Source organism: Triticum aestivum, chromosome 2A, assembly GCF_018294505.1.
Source record: "Triticum aestivum cultivar Chinese Spring chromosome 2A, IWGSC CS RefSeq v2.1, whole genome shotgun sequence".
NCBI lineage: Eukaryota > Viridiplantae > Streptophyta > Magnoliopsida > Poales > Poaceae > Triticum > Triticum aestivum.
This window is the reverse complement of record NC_057797.1, coordinates 223,080,493-223,104,346: the sequence shown is the minus strand read 5'-3', so window position 1 is coordinate 223,104,346 and position 23,854 is coordinate 223,080,493.

Here is a 23,854-nt window from a genome sequence, read left to right as displayed (position 1 = left end):
GCCATAACGAGTAACAAAGGCCGTTTTGGGAATGTCCCCGTTTCTGATTTTGATTTGATGGTAGCCCAACCTCAAATCCATCTTGGAAAAGACCGAGGATCCAGCGAGCTGATCATACAGATCGTTGATCCTGGGAAGCGGGTATTTGTTCTTGATGGTGACCAAATTGACAGGTCAGTAATCCACAACCATTCGATCTGTTCCATCCTTCTTCTTGACGAAGAGGACGGGGCAAGCCCAAGGAGAGGCACTAGGACGGATGAAACCCTTTTTCAAGGACTCATCGAGTTGGTTCTTAAGCTCGCCTAGTTCTAAGGGTGCCATCTTGTAGGGTCTTCTAGAAATTGGAACAGTTCCTGGAACAAGGTCTATCACAAACTTGCCATCCCTGTCAGGTGGAACACCTGGCAGTTCTTCTGGAAAGACATCCGGAAAGTCTTGGACTACCGGAACATCTTCAAGGTCTGGAAGGGGGTTGGCATTTAAGGAGTAAAGCTGGCGCTTGGCCACTCGAGTTAAGACATTGACTGTCTTGCCTGATGGGTGAGTAAGTTGAACGGTTCTAGTGGCACAATCAATTTTAGCATAATGAGCTGACATCCAGTCCATACCCAAAATGATGTTTATGTCCGAGGACTTGAGAGCTATTAAGGATGCAAGGAAGACAAGTATATCGACAAGAATTTCGTTCCCATGGCTTACTCTAGAAGTTTGCCATTTGGAACCCGGAGTTTGAATTACCATAGAAGTGGGCATGTCATAGAATGTCGTGTTATGCAATCGAGCATAGTTCTTGGATATGAATGAATGAGATGGTCCAGTATCGAAAAGAACAGATGCCAGATGGCAGTTAACAAGGAGCGTACCAAGGACGATGTTGGGATCCTCATGAGCCTCCTCGGCTGAAACATAGTTGACATGGCCACGGGCAGTAGTGACCGGCTTGGCGTAGAATGTCTTTCCCGCGGGCTTACCACGGCCAACAGACTTTCCAGTTTGATTGGGGTTGTTGTTCTAGGGACACTCTCGGCTATAGTGACCCGGCTCTCCACTTGAAACAAGTCACCACATTGGGACGTGGAGCAGCGTTAGCAGCGGGGCCACCATAGGGCTTGGGCGGTGCAAATTTCTGGTTGGGACGAGGTGCCTCAAAGGATGGCCTCGGGATGAACCTGGGTGGCAGTGCCATGCTTGGGATCCACACCCGGCGCTTCTGAGCTCCAGAGCCGGATGAAGAGCCAAAATCACGGGAGTGCTTGCGTGAAGCGTCATAATCAGTCTGGCCTGTCTCAGCACTGATGGCTTTATTGACCAACTTCTGAAAGGAGGTGCACTCGTGCAGACGAAGATCGCGGCGAAGCTCAGGGCTAAGTCCCTTGCGGAACCTTGCCTGCTTCTTAGCGTCAGTAGATACCTCTTCAAGGGCATAGCATGCCAGATTCCCAAATTCACGACTATATGCATCCACAGTCAGTCTTCCTTGGGTGAAATTGTAGAACTCCTCCCTCTTGCGATCCATGAGACCTTCCGGAATGCGATGCTCGCGGAAAGCCTCACTGAATTCAGCCCAAGTAGTGATTTGGCCGACCGGGCACATAGCTTCAAAATTTTCCCACCAGAGGCTAGCAGGGCCTTCGAGATGGTAGGCAGTGTAAGTAACCTTGTCGGCTTCGGCTACGTTGGAAGAACGTAGCTTGTCGGTGATGCTGCGAAGCCAGTCATCCGCGTCGAGGGGCTCGACGGAATGGTTAAACTTTGGTGGGTACAGCTTGATAAAGTCACTGATTGACACCAAGTCATTTCGCGGGTGGCGTGCAGTGTTCTGCTCAATCCGCTCCAGCAGGCGGTTAGTCTCACGCTTGTTTCTTTCCGCCTCCAGCATCACTTCGGCCAGAGAAGGTGGGTGAGGCAGATTTTCACCCCTAGCTGCACTGGCTTCCCCCTGCTCCGGGGCAGCAGGGTTGCTACGGGTGTTGACCATCCTAGGAGAAAACAAGACAATGGTTTAGATAAAGATGGCTCAATTTAGCAAGGAAGTGCAGAATGTAATGGATAACACGGAATGCAGAGATGTTCATCCGTATGTCATGGTAATATAAAACTGCCATATATATACCAACGGTCATACACATCATACATAGTTTAGTACAAGCCCAGGCTACAGTACAACTATGATGAAAGACGTTACATCTCATCGGAGGCATTCCAAGCTCCTATACATTATTTGTCTACACCTCCGGAATTGATTACACACCAAGTCATATTCCACAAGTCACGCAGGATAGTGGAGATACAACTATTACAATACTAGTGATACTACTACTAACTCAGACAGCTCCGTAGTAGTCCTCATAGAAGTCACCTCCATAGCCTGGAAGTTCAACGTGATCATCCGGGAACAGACGGTCCTGAGGAGCCTGTGGACCATAGGGGCTAGGATGAGGTCTTGGACCAACAAACGATGGCCTACGAGGACCACGGGGTGGGGTGATGCCCCCCACATCACGCCAATCCACCATGTCTGGCAGAGCAGATCTCACAGGATACAGATCCCTTGTATCCATACATCCAGCTTGCACCGCAGGTGCAAACCGAGTCAATGTGGCCCAATGATCAGCACGGGTATTGAAAATCTCCAACCTCAAGGCCCGATTCTGTCGGTCCTTATCTTCGAGCATCTCGGCAGTGGTACGAGTTAATGAGTCCTCCTGAGTGGAGTCAGCATAGATAGCCTGAAGATACCCTTGTGCTCCCGGAAGTGAAGCTGGCATGTAACGGAAGTCGGTGTTCCGAAGCAGGCCAGTCCGGACTCGCATGATGGTCATCATGGAATAGGCAGCATCCTGCACAGCCATCTCAACAGTAACCCCGAGTCCATAGGAACAGTGAAGGGGCTTGGTAGATCCAGGATAAGAAGGAAATATCCTGACGGTGCAGAAATATTGGCTTTGATTAAAGTTGCGGAACTGCTCTTCGATAGTGTATTCGGGATACCAACGGTAACCCGTCTCGATCATTACCCGGACTAACATAGTAGTATGACCGGGCACGTCGAGGCACCGGGTCAGGCGAACCACTTGGTTTTGAGCACGGTTGGCCATCTGAAAGCACAACCACAATTCAAAGACATTAAGATTTCTAGGGAAAATTGGACAGCATAACAGCTGTAAATGCTCAGAAAAAGATTTGAGACATCCACAATAGTCTGCAATACCACCCAACAACATCATATCAAGGTTCTGATTCAATTAGCAACATACTAAAAGTAGTAGAAACTGTACTGAGGCTTGTAACAACAATCCTATAAGCTACTACGGATTAGTAACACGTGAACCTGATAGAAGAAGAGAGCCTAGTCCTTAACCCACATTGAATGAGAAGAGAATGACTCAGATCAGAGGGCATAGGGTAAAGGAGTAAAAGAGCCTTACGTTCCCTCCCACAATTAATTCCCCTACATATAACTAAAGCATTTCTAGACTCGACATCGACCAGTTTGGCTCAACGAACCTACAGGCAGTCCGGCTCTGATACCAACGCTGCCAGGACCCCGATTCCAAGTCACATCGATCTAGCCGGTAACACCTCATATCACTTTGCGGCCTCACGCACGGTATCCCACGGGTGTCGCTTTACCATGGCCCGGGACCGTTTGCACCTTTTGGCTCACGTATATGATAGTGTCGCTGGCATCCATATGACAGAGAACCCGGGCCGACATGACTAGTCGTGAACCCAAAGCGGCACAGACCTATGGAGACAGGCATACATGAATCACATCGAGCATGTCGGTCATCAGCGAGTGATTCCGGGCGGTAGCACTGGCTAACAGGACTCCGGATATCACCGCGTGACATTTCCCCAAAGGGACAGACATAGGAACGAAGTGAAACACATGCCGGCCAGTCAAGTGTCCTGAACAGTAGTGCTGGGCTAGCAGGACTCCGGTGAACCGGGCTGTAGCGGACTACTATGGCTCGAGGAACACTAGACTACATTTCCCCATAAGAAAGACTGCCAAGGATAAACAACTAGATTGTCGGATCCCACTGATACCAAGCATTTCAATCATACACACAATATGCCCGATATGACTACATACAACATGGCATCACAACAAAACTCTACAACTCAAGTACTTTAATTAAAGGCTCCCGAGAGCCATACATAACATGTTCATATAGATAGGGGTCACATGACCCGACACTCAAGTCATACAATCATACAAGCACATGCGGAAGCAACTAGTCTGAGTACAGACACTAGAAAGAAAGAAGTCTTCTCAAAGCCTGTCTATCTACATAGGCCCCTCCATGGCCAGGATCACCACCTGGGTGGCTAGTCACTTGTCGACATCAAGGTCTACATAAAACCCATTGGAGGGGGCGGTGTTGTCGTCTGAAAACAATAAATAAGAAAACATGAGTAACAGGTACTCAGCAAGTCCTACATCAGAACCTAATATACATGCTCATTCTTAAGAAGGTGGTGGGGTTATTGCAGCAAGCCAGCTTTAACTCTTGGCTAAGCTATCCTACGGAACTCCACTAGTAAAATAGTTTTCGCACACGAGTCCACTACTCACCAACACAATACTCCACCGGGGATCCTCTCTCGTCATCCTACGAGAGGGCCTTCCTCGGTACTCACACTTATCTTGAGTCTTTTAGTAGTATCCATTAACTTGTCTATGAACTATATAGGCAACCAAGTAGTCCTTTACCGCAGACGCGGCTATTCGAATAGTTTTATACCCTGCAGGGGTGTACTTCTTCATACACGCTTTCACCACTTACCGCCGTTTACACGACATGTACTCGGCAACCTTCAAGCGGAAGCCCAGCGAGGGTGTCGGCCACGGCCTACCTAAACACTTAAGTCTCTAGTCCAGGTTTATCGCCTATCCAGGTTCCATTCGCAGGGAGTCCGGCCGAGCTTTCCACTTACGACCCCGAACGATGTGAACAGGGTTCCCGAGACACCAAACGGGTGACTCAGTACACCGTGCCATGGTGTATCTACCACAACATAGCCCACCCCTAGGGTCAGCGCTACGCACGGCCGCCAACACATAACCTACAAACACCAGAAACTATTTGCAACTCCTGGACAGAGTACTAGGGTGATTAAGAAGCCGAGAGGGTCCATTGGTTTCGGGCCCAATGTATGGTAGTAACTGCATCTTAAATCACACATACAGATCTCATTTCTTATGGACGGCCTCAATGAAACAACCCACCATGTACTCCTACATGGCCTCTCATCGATACCTTTACCAAAACAGGTTCAACACATCCCTCATATTACCGACATAATCATATCACTCTAGCCCATCACCCAGATGAACCAGACCTGATACAACTCTAAGCATAGCAGGCATAGCAAGGTAGGAATCACATACATGGCTCAATCAACTCCTACACATGCTAGTGGGTTTCATCTAGTTACTGTGGCAATGACAGGTCATGCAGAGGATAAGGGTTCAGCTACCGTAGCCCACAGCAGTTTGAATTGCGTTGTCTTAATGCAGTAAACAAGAGCAGAAGCGGGAACATGGGTTGTATCGGAATGATCAATGGGTTGCTTTCCTGTTGTAGAGGTAGTAGGGTACTGCCCTTCAGACGGATACTCGGGGTTATCCTCGGAGGCAGAATCTACCACGAAAGTCACACCGAACATAATCAACACATGGCAATATGCAACAATATGATGCATGCTATGACATGGCAAGATGAAAGTGTCTTGGCCTAGTGCAAGCTAAAACAGAAAGGGACGAACTCATTTGAATCAAAGATTCAAATATTAGTTCATTAAACATGGCCTTATTAGTGCATTACCTTATTCTGCTTAAACAGCAGGGTTAACTTGTTTTGTCATGCATGAAACCATTACAGATGGATAGATTGAATTTTTCTAATCATTTTTCATATATAAAACTTTGCATTTGGAGCTATGGTTGATTTTCTATGAGTTTTAGAAGTTTTGACTATTTTCTGGAATTTTCTATTAAAGAATAAATCCAGTAACTGAATTAATGCGTCAGCACTGCGTCACAGTGACGTCAGCGGGTCAAAGGCGCCAGCCCAGGTCAAACCTGACTTGTGGGCCCCTTCTGTCAGTCTCTCAGCTAACTAACAGAGTTAGATAGTGGTTAGTTAGCACTAAAGTGGGTTAGTTAGGCCCTGGGCCCACATGTCAGTGAGAGGGGGTTAGTTAACGACGTCATTAGCCTCTAATAGAGTGATTAGCTCTAATTTAAACTAATCTGAAAAAGTTAGGAGCCAGCCCCACCTATCAGTGTCTCAGGCGGAGTCAAACTGGGGTCAAACCCCTGGTCAGCGGGGTTAATCCCGCCGGCATTGAGCCGCCGGCGAGGCCGAGACGGCGGAGAGCTTCGGAAATCGGCCACAGGCGACCAATTCGACCGCGGTTTGGTCCTACGCCTAGCTGGGGCTCGCCCGCATCTAGTGGGGCAAGTGGGAGGAGCTGGGGTGGAGTGAGCTCGCCGGAGTCGAGCTCGTGGCGGCGGCCGGAGCTCGGCCGTTGGTGATTTTGCTGCTGCAGCGAGCTAGGGGGAAAATGGACATGCTAGCGAGCCGCTGCGAGGTGCGGGGAGTGCGTTAAGCACCCGCGCTTGACCAATAGGCCACCAGAGTGATGCCGGCGTCGAGCTCGCGCGGCGGCGTGCTACGGTGAGCAAGGGGGCGGCGTCTACGGAGGGCAAACGAAGCAGAGAAGAGGGGGGATCGGTAGAGGAGCTCACAGCGGTTGCAGGACGCGTCTCAGCGGGCTCGGGGGAGGTCGGATGTTGTCGGGGCATTGCTGGCGATCTCGGCGGATCGAGGAAGAAGAAGGCGTCGGGGAGGCGCTTGGAGGCGTCCGGCGTTGCGTGAGTCGACAGGGAGGCGTAGACGATGGAGGCGGAGCTCACGGGCACGTCAGGGAGGCGAGGGTGTGGCTCTGGTGGCAACTATGGCGAACGGCGGCGAGGATCGCGCTCGGCCATCACATGAGAGGGTGAGGGAGACGAGGGGGAGAGAGGGGAGGAGTGCAGGGAGGTGTTGGGCGTCTCCGTGGCGCTCGGATGGGGACGAGGAGGCAGCAGGAGGTGGAAGCAGGAGGTGGCCGCCGAAGCACGCGCCGGAGACACGCCTCTGCCTACTGGCAGAGGTGGGTGACGACTGGCACAGGCCAGGTGGGCCGGCCAGCACAGGTAAGGCCCAGGTGGGCTTCTCCCTCTCTCTCTTTTTCCGATTTGTTTTCTTTTTCTATTTAACTGCAACTGTTGGGCTTTATTAAAAATACTAAAATGTTTCCAAAAATCCTGAAAATAATTGTAGGCTCTGTTTAGAATATTTCCAACAGCAAACATATATTTCCATAATTATTTGAGCATTTAAATTATTTTATAGCATTTAAATGCCCAAATTCAAATACTTATGATTTAATTCAGTGACCTTCTGTTGACCTAGAAAATTGTGCACCAATTTTGCTAGAGGTTCTAACCCAAGACAAAGAGGGTGAACTTTTTAGAAGGGCAATTCAGGTTCATTGAAAATAATTTTAGTAAACCCTAGTTGTTTCCAGGGGGGGTGTTGGGGGTTTCTGCCTTCCTCATTTCAAATTTAAGAGGAATTTAAACATGATGCACACTCTAATGCTTGAACTAGCTAGGGTGTGACACAGGAGCTGGAAGAGTGCAAAGCCCAACTAAAGGCCGCACTAGCCGCGGCAGGGGAGCCCACAGGGACCCCCTCTGGTAAGATATACTTCGAAAGATTAACATGTTGCGAAGTGCGGCGTGGGTGTAAATCTGACAAATCATATTGCAGATGGCGCCGGACTGGATCCAGAGAGGCAACAACTCTTACGCCGGATGGAGGCCGGTGAGAGTGTGCTGACAAGGGTGAGGCGGGAGAAGAATGATCTTCAGGATACCAACACCAAGCTGGAAGTTGAACTTAAAGATGTTCGTGGCCAGCTGTTGGACTCCACTAAGGAGAATCAGCGGCTTCGACGCGGCATATTTAGTAAGTGCTTAAGCGAATCTTTGAAAGAAAGAGGTCGGCGAGGAAGTCAACTAATAGAGTAATGTCTGTAGGTATGCTAACGGGTCGTCCTGCAGAGGAGATGCCCGGTTCTACGGGTGACCTTCTTCCCTATCTCTCACAACTGCACGAGCGAGTTCGGCAGGCGATGCGGGGCGTTGCCCAAGCCTTATGGCCTTCCCACTCCATGCTCGAGGGCCTTGGAGAGCTTTCGGAGAAGGTTAAGGGAGCCCGGCGGTGCTTCCAGTTATGGAAGATATCGGCCTGCCGACAAGGCGCCAGGGAGGCCTGGGCCATGGTGAAGACGCTGTACACGAAGTCTGACCCAAACCACATGGCCGAGGTCGGACCTGTGGGGCCTGACGGGAAGGAGATCCCTGTAAGCTTAGTGTACGGCCAAGTAGAATTGGCCACAAAGTATTCCCAGCAGGACTGTAAGTTAGGCAGCCTGTTAGATGGTATTGAAGAGGAATAGAATCAGTCAGAGTGACTATGTAATTGTTGATTGACATGTGTAATGCCTTCTAGTCGGATTGTAGATTGTTTGTCGTTGCCGACCTTTTCGCTTCAACCTCAGGACCTGACGGTCCGGAGTGTATCCGAATACCCTATCGGTTATGTAAGAACCGGGGTATGCATGGAGACCAGGCGTAAGGGTCATTAGTGCTTTATCGGACAAGTGCCCAACTAGTTATGTTATATTACATGGTTAGTAAGAAACATCTTCCAGAGAGAATAGTTCCGTTAGGGGTTCCTTTCTCTCGGAGGCATGCCCTAAAGTGCATGTCTAGGCTGCAAACGCAGGAAAATCATCTGGGGGCATATATAAGTGAAAAACGTCATCTTTTAGTTCACCGACCGAATATTCCCTTAAGAACGCTAGCTTTCGGCTTCACCCAGTCTGAGGTACACATCCGGCTGATCCAGTAGTAACAATCGCAGAGGTGCTCCCTTTACCACCTAGCCGAACAATCGGGAACGTAGGGGTAAGCACAGGAGCCAGGCAACCCAGCTTGGCCAAAACTTAAGTCATATCGATGCACATAATGGTGAAGAAAAGGTACATGCGAAAGTTTAACACATGTGATGGGCGTGAAGCCCGAGTAAATAAGCTTCTGTTAAAGAAGCCTCCAGGTTTAATGAGCGCGAGTAGCACATCACTTGAGGAGCCTTTAAGGGCTATAAAAGAAAAGAGGGGAAGGAGAGAAATGACAGAAAATGTAAAAAATGGACGGAGGAAGGAGACAAACACAGAGTCCGGCATTAGGCATAGAATCTTCGGAGATGGGCTGCGTTCCATGGGTTCAGCTCGAGTCGGTTATCCGACGCATCTCGTAGGCGGTATGCTGCACCGGTCAGGACTTGGTCGATTATGAAGGGACCTTCCCACTTGGGCTTCAGCTTGTCCTTTTTCTTGTCAGGCAGACATAGAACTAATTCGCCAATGTTGTAGTTTTTGGCCCGCACTTCTCTGCTTTGATATCTTCGAGACTGCTGTTGATAGAATGCGGAACGGGCTTTTGCCACATCGCGCTCCTCCTCTAAGGTGTCCAAACTGTCCTGCCGATCGAGCTCGGCTTCCCTTTCTTCGTACATGCGCACTCGAGGCGAGTCATGAATTATGTCGCAGGGCAAGACTGCCTCTGCACCGTACAACATAAAAAATGGTGTGTACCCGGTGGTGCGATTCGGCGTGGTCCGCAGCCCCCAGAGTACGGAGTCGAGCTCCTCTACCCAGTGCGTGTTAGATTCCTTGAGGGACCGCACTAATATGGGTTTGATGCCGCTCATGATGAGACCATTTGCACGTTCGACCTGGCCGTTAGTTTGTGGGTGATAGACGGAAGCGTAATCGAGCTTGATGCCCATGTTTTTGCACCAGAGTTTTACCTCATTGGCCATAAAGTTCGTGCCGTTATCGGTGATGATGCTGTGGGGGACGCCATAACGGTGTACGACCCCGGATATAATTTCTATCACAGGTCCGGATTCAGCCGTCTTAACGGGCTTGGCTTCTATACATTTGGTGAACTTATCCATCATGACCAGTAAGTATTTTTTCTTGTGGGTTCCGCCTTTAAGGGGTCCCACCATGTCAAGCCCCCAGACCACGAAGGGCCAAGTGATGGGGATAGTTTGGGGGGCGGTGGGTGGCATGTGGCTTTGGTTTGCAAAAAGCTGGCAACCGACGCATTTTTGGACCAAGTCCTGAGCGTCCGCCCGGGCCGTTGGCCAATAAAAGCCTATACGGAAAGCCTTGCTTACAAGGGACCGGGCTGCGGCGTGATGGCCACCGAGTCTGGCATGAATTTCAGCCAGCAGGTTCCGCCCTTCCGCTTCGGAGATACACCTTTGAAGGACTCCGGTAGTGCTTTTCTTATAAAGTTCTCCCTCATGGACTTTATAGGCTTTAGATCGCCGCACTATACGGCGTGCCTCGTTTTAGTCCTATGGGAGTTCCTACCTAGTAAGGTAGGCTAGGAATGGTTCTATCCACGGAGCGATAACGGCCATTAGTATGTGGGCTAAGGTTGTGATTTCATTGGCAGAGCCTCCGATTATGTTAGATTGTTCGGCGTCGGACAATGCGGTTGGATCCGGGCTAAAATTGCCATGTTCCCCTTCCCATACTATGGATGGCTTGAACAGCCTTTCCAGGAAGGTGTTGGGGGGGACCACATCGCGTTTTGCACCGATGCGTGCTGAGACGTCTGCCGCCTGATTATTTTCTCGGGCTATATGGTCAAATTCGAGCCCCTCAAACCGAGCTGACATTTTGAGGACGGCGTTGCGGTAAGCTGCCATTTTTGGGTCCTTGGCGTCGAAGTCTCCATTGATTTGGGATATCGCGAGGTTCGAATCCCCGCGCACCTCTAGGCATTGAATGCCCATGGATACTACCATCCGAAGACCATGTAAAAGGGCCTCATATTCGGCTGCATTGTTGGAGTCCGTGTACATAATCTGGAGCACGTATTGAACTGTGTCTCTTGTGGGGGACGTCAAAACAACGTCGGCCCCTAGTCCGGCCAACATTTTGGAACCGTCGAAGTGCATGATCCAGTTTGAATATGTGCCGTACTTTTTAGGGAGTTCGGCCTCCATCCATTCGGCGACGAAGTCGGCCAAAACTTGCGATTTGATAGCTCGCCGTGGTCTATAAGTTATGTCGAACGGGAGGAGCTCGATGGCCCATTTTGCTATCCGGCCCGTTGCGTCACGGTTGTTTATGATATCGTTTAGTGGTACTTCTGATGCTACTGTGATTGAACACTCTTGAAAGTAGTGTCGTAGCTTCCGGGATGCCATGAATACTGCATATGCAATCTTTTGATAATGTGGGTACCGTGATTTGCATGGGGTGAAGACAGTGGACACATAGTAAACCGGCTTTTGGAGGGGGAATTTGTGTCCGTCCGTTTCCCGCTCGACGACGAGTACTGCGCTAACAACTTGATGGGTTGCTGCAATGTACAATAGCATTGGTTCGCCAATGTTTGGCGCGGCCAGGACATGGTTTGTTGCCAATATGGCTTTTATTTCCTTGAGTCCGGCCCTAGCGGCATCTGTCCACTCGAAGTGTTCGGTGCGCCAAAGGAGGCGATAGAGGGGTAATGCCTTTTCTCCCAAACGGGAGATAAAGCGGCTTAGGGCCACCACGCATCCGGTTAATTTTTGTATTTGTTTGAGGTCCTTTGGGATATCCAAATGTGACAAAGCTCAGATCTTGGCTGGATTTGCTTCAATTCCTCTACCGGATACGCCGAAAACGCATTTTTCCGGATTTAGCTTGATGTCATATGCTCAGAGGTTGTCAAATGTAAGCCTCAAGTCCTCTACTAGAGATTCGACATGTCTTGTTTTTACGACCACATCATCCACGTATGCCTCTACTGTTTTGCCGATCTGGTTTGCCAGACAAGTCTGAATCATGCGCTGATATGTTGCACCGGCATTTTTGAGCCCGAAAGGCATTGTGTTGAAGCAGAATGGGCTGTATGGGGTGATGAATGCCATTACGGCTTGGTCTGACTCAACCATCTTGATTTGATGGTAACCGGAGTATGCGTCGAGGAAGCACACCGAATCGTGTCCTGCAGTGTCGTCGATAATTTCATCGATGCGGGGGAGGGGGAAGGGATCCTTTGGGCAGGCCTTGTTAAGGTCTTTGAAGTCAATGCACAGACGCCAGGATTTGTCCTTCTTTGGTACCATCACCAAGTTTGCTAGCCAGTCCGGATGTTTTATATCTCTGATGAATCCGGCCTCCAAAAGTTTGGCTAGCTCCTCTCCCATTGCCTGTCTTTTGGGCTCAGAGAAATGCCGAAGGGCTTGTTTGACAGGTTTGAATCCTTTTAGGATATTTAAGCTGTGCTCAGCCATCCTGCGCGGGATTCTTGGCATGTCTGAAGGGTGCCAGGAAAAAATGTCCCAGTTCTCCCGTAGGAATTCTCGCAGTGCGGCGTCTACATCAGGGTTTAATCGTGCCCCGATGGAAGCTGTGTTATTGGGGTCCGTTGGATGGACCTGGAATTTGACTATTTCATCCGCTGGTTTAAAGGAGGTGGACTTGGATCTTTTGTCGAGTATCACATCGTCCCTGTTTACCGTGGAGCACAGCGTAGTCAGTTCCTCAGCCGCTAGGGCTTCCTACAGTGCCTCAAGGGCCAATGCAGCTGTCTTGTTTTCGGCGCGGAGTGCTATGTCCGGATCACTAGCGAGAGTGATGATTCCGTTCAGCCCGGGCATCTTGAGCTTCATGTACCCATAATGGGGTATTGCTTGGAAGATTGTAAAGGCTTCCCGCCCTAGCAGAGCGTGGTATCCGCTACTGAATGGGGCCACCTGGAATGTGACCTCTTCGGATCTATAATTATTCGGCGTGCCGAACACCACATCTAGTGTGATTTTTCCTGCACAGCGCGCTTCCCGACTGGGGATTATTTCTCTAAAGGTTGTGCTGCTTCACTCAATGCGGTTCCAGTCTATTTCCATTTTTGAAGGGTTTCCTCATAAATGAGGTTCAATCCGCTGCCTCCGTCCATGAGTACCTTGGTGAGGCGAAAGCTGTCCACTATAGGACTGAGTACCAATGCGGCTGGTGCTCGATCTGTTTGGAATTAAGGTTCATCACTAGCATTAAAAGTAATAGCTATGTCACTCCATGGGTTTATTGTTCCTACTTGGTAGACTTCGGCGAGGCTGCGGAGTGTTCTTTTTCGCATATTATTTGATGCGAAAGTCTCAAAGACTGTTAGGACTGTACTGGAGTCCCTGAGGTGGCTTTCTGCGGCCTCCGGAATTAGGAGATCTTCGCACCTTTTGGCCACCTGCCAGAGTATCCAACATGCTCTAAGGCTGTGAGTTGGTGTGGCGTCCTCTGTACTATGAATTTTACAGGGTCCATTAAGCCATCCCTCCAGTACGGTTCCATGCCCTGTAGAGGGTTTTGGTTTTTTGGTTTTTAACCCGGGTGTCTGATGATGATGCACCCTTTTATTTCAGACGAGGTTTCTATTCAGGGCCAGATTGTCCCAAAATTTAGTTTCGGTTTTCCGGGCACTTTCCATCGCACAGTATTTTTGTACTATGGATGCCAACTCAGCGAAGCGTGTAAGATCATGATGACCTATGGCGTTGAGGATTCCCTTGTCCGTGCAATTATTGCAAAAGATTGAGATTGTGTCTTCCTCGCGGCAGTCCTTTATCCTGTTCATAACCAGGAGGAACCTTGCCCAGTAATGATGTACTATTTCTTCAGGATTTTGCTTGATTTGGGATAGATTGCTTATGTTCGGGTGGGTGGGTGGAATTAAATCCGGGACTTCACCCAATCTAAGACTCAGAGGCCAAGGAGTTTCCGAACTCTGAAGTTTGGATTCCTGGATGTTGTCCAGTGAATCTAGCCCGTTGCCTAATTCTAAGTTCAGGTGTTGAGTTACCTCCTCCCCTCCGCGGGTATCCGGCTTGGAGGGATCGGGAATACGGACGTAGCTAGTCCTTAAGATAGGTGAAAAGTCGCCGCACTGTGCCTCTACCACGGCAACGTGATGGGTGACTTGGGGAGAATTAATTTCTCTTAGATCGGGTTTAAGCCCAACCTAGTCATAATCCGTAGTGACACCCAAGGCGGCGATGCGATCCAAGAGCTCGTTTGCGGAGGGGAGCTCTATTGGATCTAACTGCTCGACGAGCTCCGAGCTAACGTGAAGATTGCTTTTGATGACCCGAGAGGTCACCGTCGGCGCAACGGCCGAACAGGCGGTCATGAGAAAATCGCCTAGCCAGAGAGTTTGGCCGACAGCCAAAGCTCCCTTAGTAACGGCGCCGTCTTTAAAGACGGGAAGAGGCATCCTTCCTGATTGCGACGGCACAGAGGAACTCTCAATGAAAGCACCAATGTCGGTGTCAAAACCGGCGGATCTCGGCGGATCCGAACTATGTGTCTAGGCGGATGGTAACAGGAGACAAGGGACACAATGTTTTACCCAGGTTCGGGCCCTCTTGATGGAGGTAAAACCCTACGTCCTGCTCGATTAATATTGATGATATGGGCAGTACAAGAGTAGATCTACCACGAGATCAAGGAGGCTAAACCCTAGAAGCTAGCCTATGGTATGATTCTTGTATGATGATGTTGTTCTACGGACTAAAACCCTCCGGTTTATATAGACACCGGAGAGGGTTAGGGTTACACAAAGTCGGTTACAATGGTAGGATATCTTGAATATCCGCATCGCCAAGCTTGGCTTCCACGCCAAGGAAAGTCCCATCCGGACACGGGACGAAGTCTTCAATCTTTTATCTTCATAGTCCTGGAGTCCGGCTGAAGGTACAGTCCAGTTACCCAAACACCCCCTAATCCAGGACTCCCTCATCAACCTTGAGCAAGAGCATGAGTTCTTAATGTCAATCAATGATGATCTTCGCAAGAAAAGTTCTTCTTACATTGCCAAGCGTTTACTCTTATCCACTTACATGCCTCAAGTCAAGTCTAGTAACAAGAACAAGAAAGATTCTTCCTCTAGTAGTAACAATAATCATGCTAAATCCACTATTGTTGCTTCTAGTAGTTCTCTTGATTCCACTAATGATTCTTTTAGCCAAGTTACACTTGAGCAAGAAAATAGCTTATTGAAGGGAATCATAGAGAAAGGTGTTTACAAGAGCCTTGCCGGGAGTAAGCAATTCGAGGAAATTGTATGAAAGTAAGGAAGGCACCGGAAGAATCAATGTATTGGTTTTGAACGAAAGTTCAATGCCAATGGAGTTGAGTGGGAAGAAGATAAATACCCCAAGATGAAGTTTGTTCCTCAACAAGAGAAGTATGATCCTACTTCTTTCAAAGGGACACAAGCTCAAGATGATCTTCCACCACAAGACCACAAGAAAAAAGGCAAGGACAAGCTTCAAGAGGAAATTGATGCATTTGAAGAAGCTCCTAAGGCCTTGGTCAAGTGGGTTCCCAAGACTACATCAAGTTCCACTTCATCGAGTACAACTATAACTTCGAGGATTCCCATCAAGATGGTGTGGATCCCGAAGAAGAAGAACTAGAGAGTTCTTGAGGGTGACTCCGCCAACATACTTCACTCTTATCATTTTGGCAAGAACGAGTGCAATCAACTTCCACATCTTGCACTAGTTCAAGGAGTCACAAACCCTCTTGTTGGTAAGACAAGGGACAAGGTAACCTAAAGCTTTCATAGACATCATCTTGTGTGTGCATCACTCTATGTCTATGGATATCCTTGTTTGTTCCTTGTGGGACTAACTCATGTAGGTATTGAAAGTGCAACTCACTCCAAAGGATAGCTCCAAATGATCTACATCAACATTGAGCATCCACATCTTCAACATCTACATGAAGTCATCATCGACAAACCCCAAGGTTAGTTCATCCCACTTAGGGGGGATCTCACATCTAGGGGCAGCTTTACTCTAACAATTGAGTTAAAGCAACTCTAATGGTGTGAACACAACAACGCTTTATGTAAAAGTGGTAACCCCACTTGTGCTTAAACGATAAGTATGACCTATGATCAAATGTTCTCATTTGACTCCTAAGTCAATATACTCATATATAGATGACCTAGTCATCGCCAATTGCTTGATAGATGCTAGAATTGTTTGTGCATGCTTTGCCACATATTTCATTTGTCATTTTATTGTGTGAGCATCTTGGTTGCATAATTTACTCATTCGAGGACATCCACTTGTTGTTTTGATTGATTGGTTTCCTTTTATTTTGGCCAAGTGGATGGACAAGAATGCCAAAGAACCTTCTCTAGCTATCTATGATTTTCTCGTCTCAAACTCTATTCATGCTACATCACAAAATTTGATCAAGTCAGATTTGAACCACTCTGTGTGAGGAGCACTCGGAGTCCCCGATTCGTCATAGACTTAAACTTCCAAAACTTCTTTGTGCATTTCGGTCTGACCGATTCATCCATTTCGGTCATACTGAGATCACTAAGTCGATCTAGGTTTTCAATCTCGGTGTAACCGATTTGAAATTTTCGGTCACACCGAGTTGCAGCAACTGCTTGCAGTTATGCATCTCGGTGCCACCGAGTTGTTCCACTCGGTCACACCGACAAGGTCGGGCTATATATACCCACAGGAATTTTTTTTGGAAATTTTCTCCGAACTCTTTCGCCCGCGCTTAGCCCGCTCTACCTCCAGGGTCTCCGAATCGCCCTCCTCGTCGCCAGTTGCCTCCTCTCGCTGGTCTCCGCCGCCGTCAACGGGATCATCTCTGCCGTTGCCACCGTAGCAAGTTCATCGCCGAACTAGGGTATGGACGTGAACTTTGTGCTGTTCTAACTCCAATTCCCTAGCACATTGCTTTGCCATGAATCTTTCCATGATTGAAACCATTCTATCCATCGAAAACACTCCGTAGTTTAGTCGTGAATTGAAAATTTAGGGTTAGATTTCCGCCGAAACCATCTCGGACCGACCGAGTTGATGAAATCGGTTCCACCAATTTGGCTCAGGCCATTGCACATGTGATTCTCGGTCTGCCCGAGAATTGCAAACCGGTGTGACCGAGTTCAGCACTTTGTGAAACCCTAGCAGTCTCGGTGCCACCGAACAGTGACTCGGTCTGACCGAGTTCACTAGTTTAGGTTCCAAAAGCTGCTTCGGTATCACTGAGTTTGCAAATCGGTAGATCCGAAATGCTCTCTGTGGAAAACTAAAACTAAGTTTTTAATTCATTCTTTTGCAAAAACCTTTGTATTTTGTGATGCTCATCCACTCTACCTCATCTATAATCTATTCACAGGGTCAGCTGTCAGAGATTGCATTATGTCTGATCAAAGTGATAGTCAGAACAAGTCAGAGGAGCAGGTTCACTTGAGTGAGGGCACTAGTCCCTCTAGCAGCTCAGATGATGGCAGCAGGAGCACACCAAGCAATCTGCCAAAGGCTGCCACCAGGGCCAGCAAGAAAAGAACCTCAGAGTCAGAGGATGAGGACTATGTGGCTGAGGAAGAAGAAGCCACTTCCAAGAAGAAAGTGGTTAAAAAGGAATATAGCACTGCTGCTGCAACTAAGCCAGGTCTGAAGACCAAGAGGCCAGCAGGAAGATAGCCAATGTCTAAGGCCAGAGCATCCACTCAAGAGACTTTGGGATCTTAACCCAAAGAGGGTGCTGCAGAAGGGAAGAAGAGGAAAGAGAGGGTCAAGAAGACCACTGCCAGAGTGCTTGGGAGATCCTCAATCATGAGAGACTCTAAAGAGGAAGAGGAAGAAGATGCTGCACCAGCACCTAAGGCACATAAACTTATGGGAGATGCCAGAAGATCCGGGGCTGCTCAATCTAAGCCAAAAGGAATTTCTAAGCAAGCTGCTCCAAAACCCAAAACTGCACCAAAGAGGAGTACCAGGAACATTCCAGCTGCTGAGAAAAACAAGGCGCCAGTGCCTGAAACTGTTGCTGAAGAAGAAGATGATGACACACATGTTTTGAGGAAATTAAAGCCAAAAATTCCAGATCATAATGATGCTCATCCTGTAGCACAAAACATGAAGATCAGGAAGGACTCAGGATTGAGGATATGGAGAGAGTCAGATCCATATGCCACCAGAAGGAGAACTGCTGTGGACTACAGGTTCCATACCAAAGAACAACATGATTTTTATGAGACAGTGTTGCTTGACAAGAAACCAATAGTATGTGACATGAGATGGATCAACTGGGAGTACATCAAGGAGAATGAAGAACATTATCCAGGAGTATATGACAGTTTCAAGGCTTGTGGAGTTGATGAGTTTGTGGCTCAGAAGCTCACAAAGTGGAATGATGAGCTTATCATGCAGTTCTACTCACAGCTCACTTCTACCCAGATGGCAAGATAGTCTGGATGTCTGAAGTAACTAGATACTAGTCAACAGTAGCAGAATGGGATCAATTGATTAATGCCCCTGAGGAGAATGAAGATGACTTGGATGTCTATGCCAAGAAGAAGAAGGATCACAACTCCATGGCTAGCATGTACAAGGAGATTCCTGATGTAGATCTTGAGACTCACCAATTTGGATCAGTGAAACACCTGCTGTCAGGACTGCCTACTATCAATTGGATTCTCAGGCACACTCTTCTTCCCATGTCTGGTGATCACAGAATGATCAGAGCCCCTCCATCAATCTGCTACATATATTTGATGTGCCACAAAAGTTCAAGGTCATGAGTCTTATAGTTGAAACTATCAAGAGGACAGCTACTGACCAAAAGAGAAGCTGTGGGTATGCACCACAGATCCAGGAGTTGATTAACTCCAAGATGGGCACTGACACATACTTGTTGGACAAGGAGCACATGCCTATCTATCCAGACTTTGAGGACAACCAAGTGGTCATGAATGAGGATGAACCATCTTTTGTGCACGTTCAAGCAAAGAGGGAGAAGGCAAAGGCTGAGAAAGCTGCAAAGATGCCAACCATGGAAGAGGCATCTCAGTATCTTCTGAAGAGCAAGCAAGATCAGCTTGGCTAGTTGATTACATCCACTCTAAGGATTGAGAAAGGGATGGCCACCCTGACTCAAAACCAAGAGAGCTTGGAAAGGATCATAGAGCAGAAATTCTATGACATGGATGTGAAGGTAACTGAGATCCAGTCTGTTGTGGAGAAACTTCCACTACAAGAAAGTCGTTAATCTGTGACAGTCAGTGTCCGTCACAGACATGGCAAAAACCGTCAAGGATGGCCGGGCGTGACGGTCCAAAAATCCGTCATGTATATCGCGTCATAATTTGCCCACCAGCCCATCCATGATGGATTTTTGTTTCCGTCATGAATTATGACGGTCTATCACCATCATCGATCTGACCCCCAGCCCACCCAAGGCCCGGTCCTCTGTGACGAACTATTCCGTCACAGATTTACATGACGTGTAGAAAGACAAGTCCCATGTGGCATCTCCCGCGATCTGACGTGGTGTCAGCATGGAGCTGATGTGGCGCTAGCGTGGAGCTGATGTGGCGCCAGCGTGGAGCTAACGTGGCACAGTGTAAGCCGATGGCATTCGGCCCAGTGTAGTCTGGCCCATTTATTTTGTACAGCCAGGCCTATTGGCCCATTTTACCGCAGTTGGTTGTTGGACCGTTTGTTTTGGTCCATAATAATTTACACTCTCGTTGGCCCATTTCCATGTGTTGAATATGCACATCAGCCCATTAAAATTATGCGGCACTTGTGTTTTTTTAGCCAGAAAGTGTGTTTCGAGGCCCACTTTATTCGGCCAATTAGTGTTTACTCTACCCAACCCAGCCCTTCTTTGTTTCTACACGAAATGGGTTTCCATCACAAAATGGGCCCATTAGTGCTTACATCTCCAGATCCATCACAAATACATAAAAGAAGAACAACATCACAAAGAACAGTAACATTGAGCTTACATCTCCAAATCCACCAACAATGGAGCAGCAAAATGCAACCAGTTTGCATCCAACAGTGTGCAGTTTGCACAACAAAATCATAACAAAATAAGAAGGTAGGTTCTAGCAGTACATCACATTCAGATAGCTTCCATGCATCAAGTAGAGACGACGGCTAATCTTGGACAAACAACTTACCCTTGAGCTGATCTTGCTTGCAACTGACTTAGCAAAAAGTCTAGTTTTGCATCCATCTCAGCTTGCTTCTTCCTGTTGTCCTCATCTCTCTTCCTGTGCTCCTCGTCTTGCCTGGTCCTTGCTTCTTAGGACTCCTTCAACTTCCTTGTCAAGGTGTCAACAAGTGCCCGAAGCTCGACATTGCCCCTCTTTGCCAATTCTTCTTGATAGTTGCTATCGGTAGATCTCGCATGGACATGCTGGATCCCCACATGCTGAAGAAACCTTGGCTTCTTAGTGGGCTTAGCAAGCACTTCAGCTACAGCCTCGGTCATGGAGTTCGATTCATGTCCATCTTCTTGTAACACCCTCGATGCGACTATAGCTCCCACGTGTCGAGGCACGACTTAGAGACATAATCGCATTGAAGGCATATGTCGCAAGTTAGGCAATCTTCACAACATCCCATGTAATATAGATAATAAAAGGGGAGATAACATAGTTGGCTTACACTCGCCACGTCAATCAAGTACATAAATAACATTACATCATCCAAACACTCATGGCCCGACTACGGCGCCAAAATAAAAGATAACCCAACATGCGACACGGTCCCGATCACCCCCAACTGGGCACCACTACTGATCATCAGGAAAAGAAACATAGTATCGTTGAGAGTCCTCGTCGAACTCCCACTTGAGCTCAAGCGCGTCTCCTGGAGTGGAATCATCAGGCCCTGCATTTGGTGTAATAGTAATCTGTGAGCCACAGGGACTCAGCAATCTCACACCCTAGCGATCAAGACTATTTAAGCTAATAGGTAAGGCAAGGTAAAAGTATATGTGGAGCTGCAGCAAGAGACTAGCAAATATGGTGGCTAACTTATTCGCAAGAGAGAGCGAGAAGAGGAGGCAAAGCGCGAGCGAGAAACTAGAGAACAACCTACGCAAACATTACTCCAACACCGTGTCCACTTCCCGGACTCCGCCGAGAAGAGGCCATCACGGTAACACACTCAGTTGATTCATTTTAATTAAGTTAAGGTTCAAGTTATCTACAACCGGACATTAACAAATTCCCATCTACCCATAACCGCGGGCATGGCTTTCAAAAGTTCAAATCCCTGCAGGGGAGTCCCAACTTAGCCCATGACAAGCTCTCACGGTCAATGAAGGAATCGACCTCCTCCAAAGACGTTCCGATCAGACTCGGTATCTCGGTTCTTCAAGACACTTCGACAGGTTAAAACAAGACCAGCAACACCGTCCGAATGTGCCGACAAATCCCGATAGGAGCTGCACATATCTCTTTCTCAGGGCACACTCAGATGAACACTACGTACAACTAGAACCAACCCTCGAGTTTCCCCGAGGTGGCGCTGCAAGTAGCTATATTTGGACCAACACTCAGAGGAGCACTGGCCCGTGGGGGTTTAAAATAAGATGACCCTCGGGCTCCGAAAACCCAAGGGAAAAAAAGAGGCTAGGTGGCAAATGGTAAAACCAAGTTTGGGCATTGCTGGAAAAGCTTTAATCAAGGCGAACTATCAAGGGGTTCCCATTATAACCCAACCGCGTAAGGAACGCAAAATCCGGGAACATAACACCGATATGACGGAAACTAGGACAGCAAGAGTGGAACAAAACACTAGGCGAGAGGCCGATCCTTCCACCCTTTACCAAGTATATAGATGCATTAAGATAACAAGATAATATAATGATATCCCAACAAGTAAATAAAAGATCCAACAAGGAACGGGCTCCAATCTTCACCTGCAACTAGCAACGCTATAAGAGGGGCTGAGCAAAGCGGTAACATAGACAATCAACAGTTTGCTAGGACAAGGTGGGTTAGAGGTTTGACATGGCAATTTGGGAGGCTTGAAAGCAAGTGGTAGGCATCGTAGCATTGGCATAGCAAAAGAGCGAGCAATCTAGCATAGCAAAGATAGTAGTGATTTCGAGGGTATGATCATCTTGCCTGCACAGTTGTCAGAGTTGACTGGATCCTCGAAAGCAAACTCAACGGGCTCCTCGTTAGCAAACTCGTCTCCTGGCTCTACCCAAACAAGACAAACAAGCAACAAGGACACAATCAACCACGTGCAAAGATCAAACAATATGATGCAAAGATGATATGCTATGCGGGATGCGATGCGGGATGCATATGCAAGATGTGACAAGGAATGCATGAAACTGGCCTCAACTTGGAAATCCAAGTGTTCCACTGGAAATATGAGATGAAATCGCTTGAAAACGATATAAAGAACGTCACAATCGGAGTTACGGTTTGGAAATGGCAAGCAAATCAAATGACACCGGTCTGCGGTTTACAGCAAGTAGCCATCTAAATGCAATGAGATGAACATGCTACAGCACCCAAACATAACAACAAAATACATGGTAGGGATGCATTCAAGATGCTTAACAAAAGTCTAGCATTGAGCTACGGCCAATTCATCCATTAATAGGTTCAAACAAGCATGGCAAAAATGCATATGGCAAACAGATCTCAGACTTAGTGAAATTAACACTTGTCTGGAATTTCAAATCAGGTAGCCCTCTTCGGAGCAACAAAACTATATGCTACAGGACCTGAACATGGCAAAGTAAAGCATGGCATGGAGCTACTCAAAGAGCTTAACAAAAGTCCCTTAGTGATCTTGAGCCAAAAGGGATCAGAAAATATAATTGCAAGCATGTGAACAAAGCAAAAACATAACCAGATCACAGACTTAGTGAAAACTGGAGCATGCTGAAACATAACTCAAGTAGGCATGTTTATGAGCTCGATGCACTCACTACGGTGCAAGTCATGACCAACTAAGCATACATCTATCAAGAACACACAAAATGCAAGCCAGACATGGCAAGAAGAATAGCATATCATGCACGGATCAACTACAACATCATCGGCAAAATTGCAAACAAGTTGACAATCTGCCCAGATTCACAAAGTAGCAAAAGTAGAGCTCGATTGGCTCAAGCTAGGGTGCTCCATAATTGCAAACAAAGACATGTATGGATAGATCACTACAAGATTAACAAAACATCCTTACTGATCATCCTCAAAAGAGGCACGGATCACTAGGAAACAACATGAACATATGGCCATATGAGATAAACAGCTCAAGGACTTAGTAGAATTCCTAAGACCCTGAAAACAGAATTACCAAGTGCACCACTTTGCAAGATTGTACTAGACACCACACACATCACAAAAATACATGGGTTGAACCTCTGGAAAGATGACAAAACCCTTAACAAAACATATGTAGAACATCAGGGCATATCATGCACACATTAATCATGGCAAAAATGACAAAAACCTAAATGGAGTAGCAGATCTGACAATTATCTCAAGTAGCCCTCTTCTAACAGCATTTTGGGCAACAATTGAACTCAAATGAAAATGATACAATGGAATGAAATGATGTACTCTCTGAGATGAACATTTTGATATGCTATATGCCAAAAACGGCGTTACGGATGCGGAGATACAAGGCTATGAACAGGAGCACTTGGGCTAGGAAAAACCGGGGACTTAGTGAAAAAAAACAACCTCTCTCAAATCTAGGGTTTTCACGGAATCCGAGGCACGGTCGAAGCACTGTTCACCGGCGGGGAGGGAGCTCGCCGGAGTCGGCGTGACGGTGGGGAGGCGGCGGGGCGAGGCCGGTGGCCACAGCCGGCATTGACGGCGGGAGGCGGCGGCGGCAGGCTTCGGTGGAGGCGGCGGGGT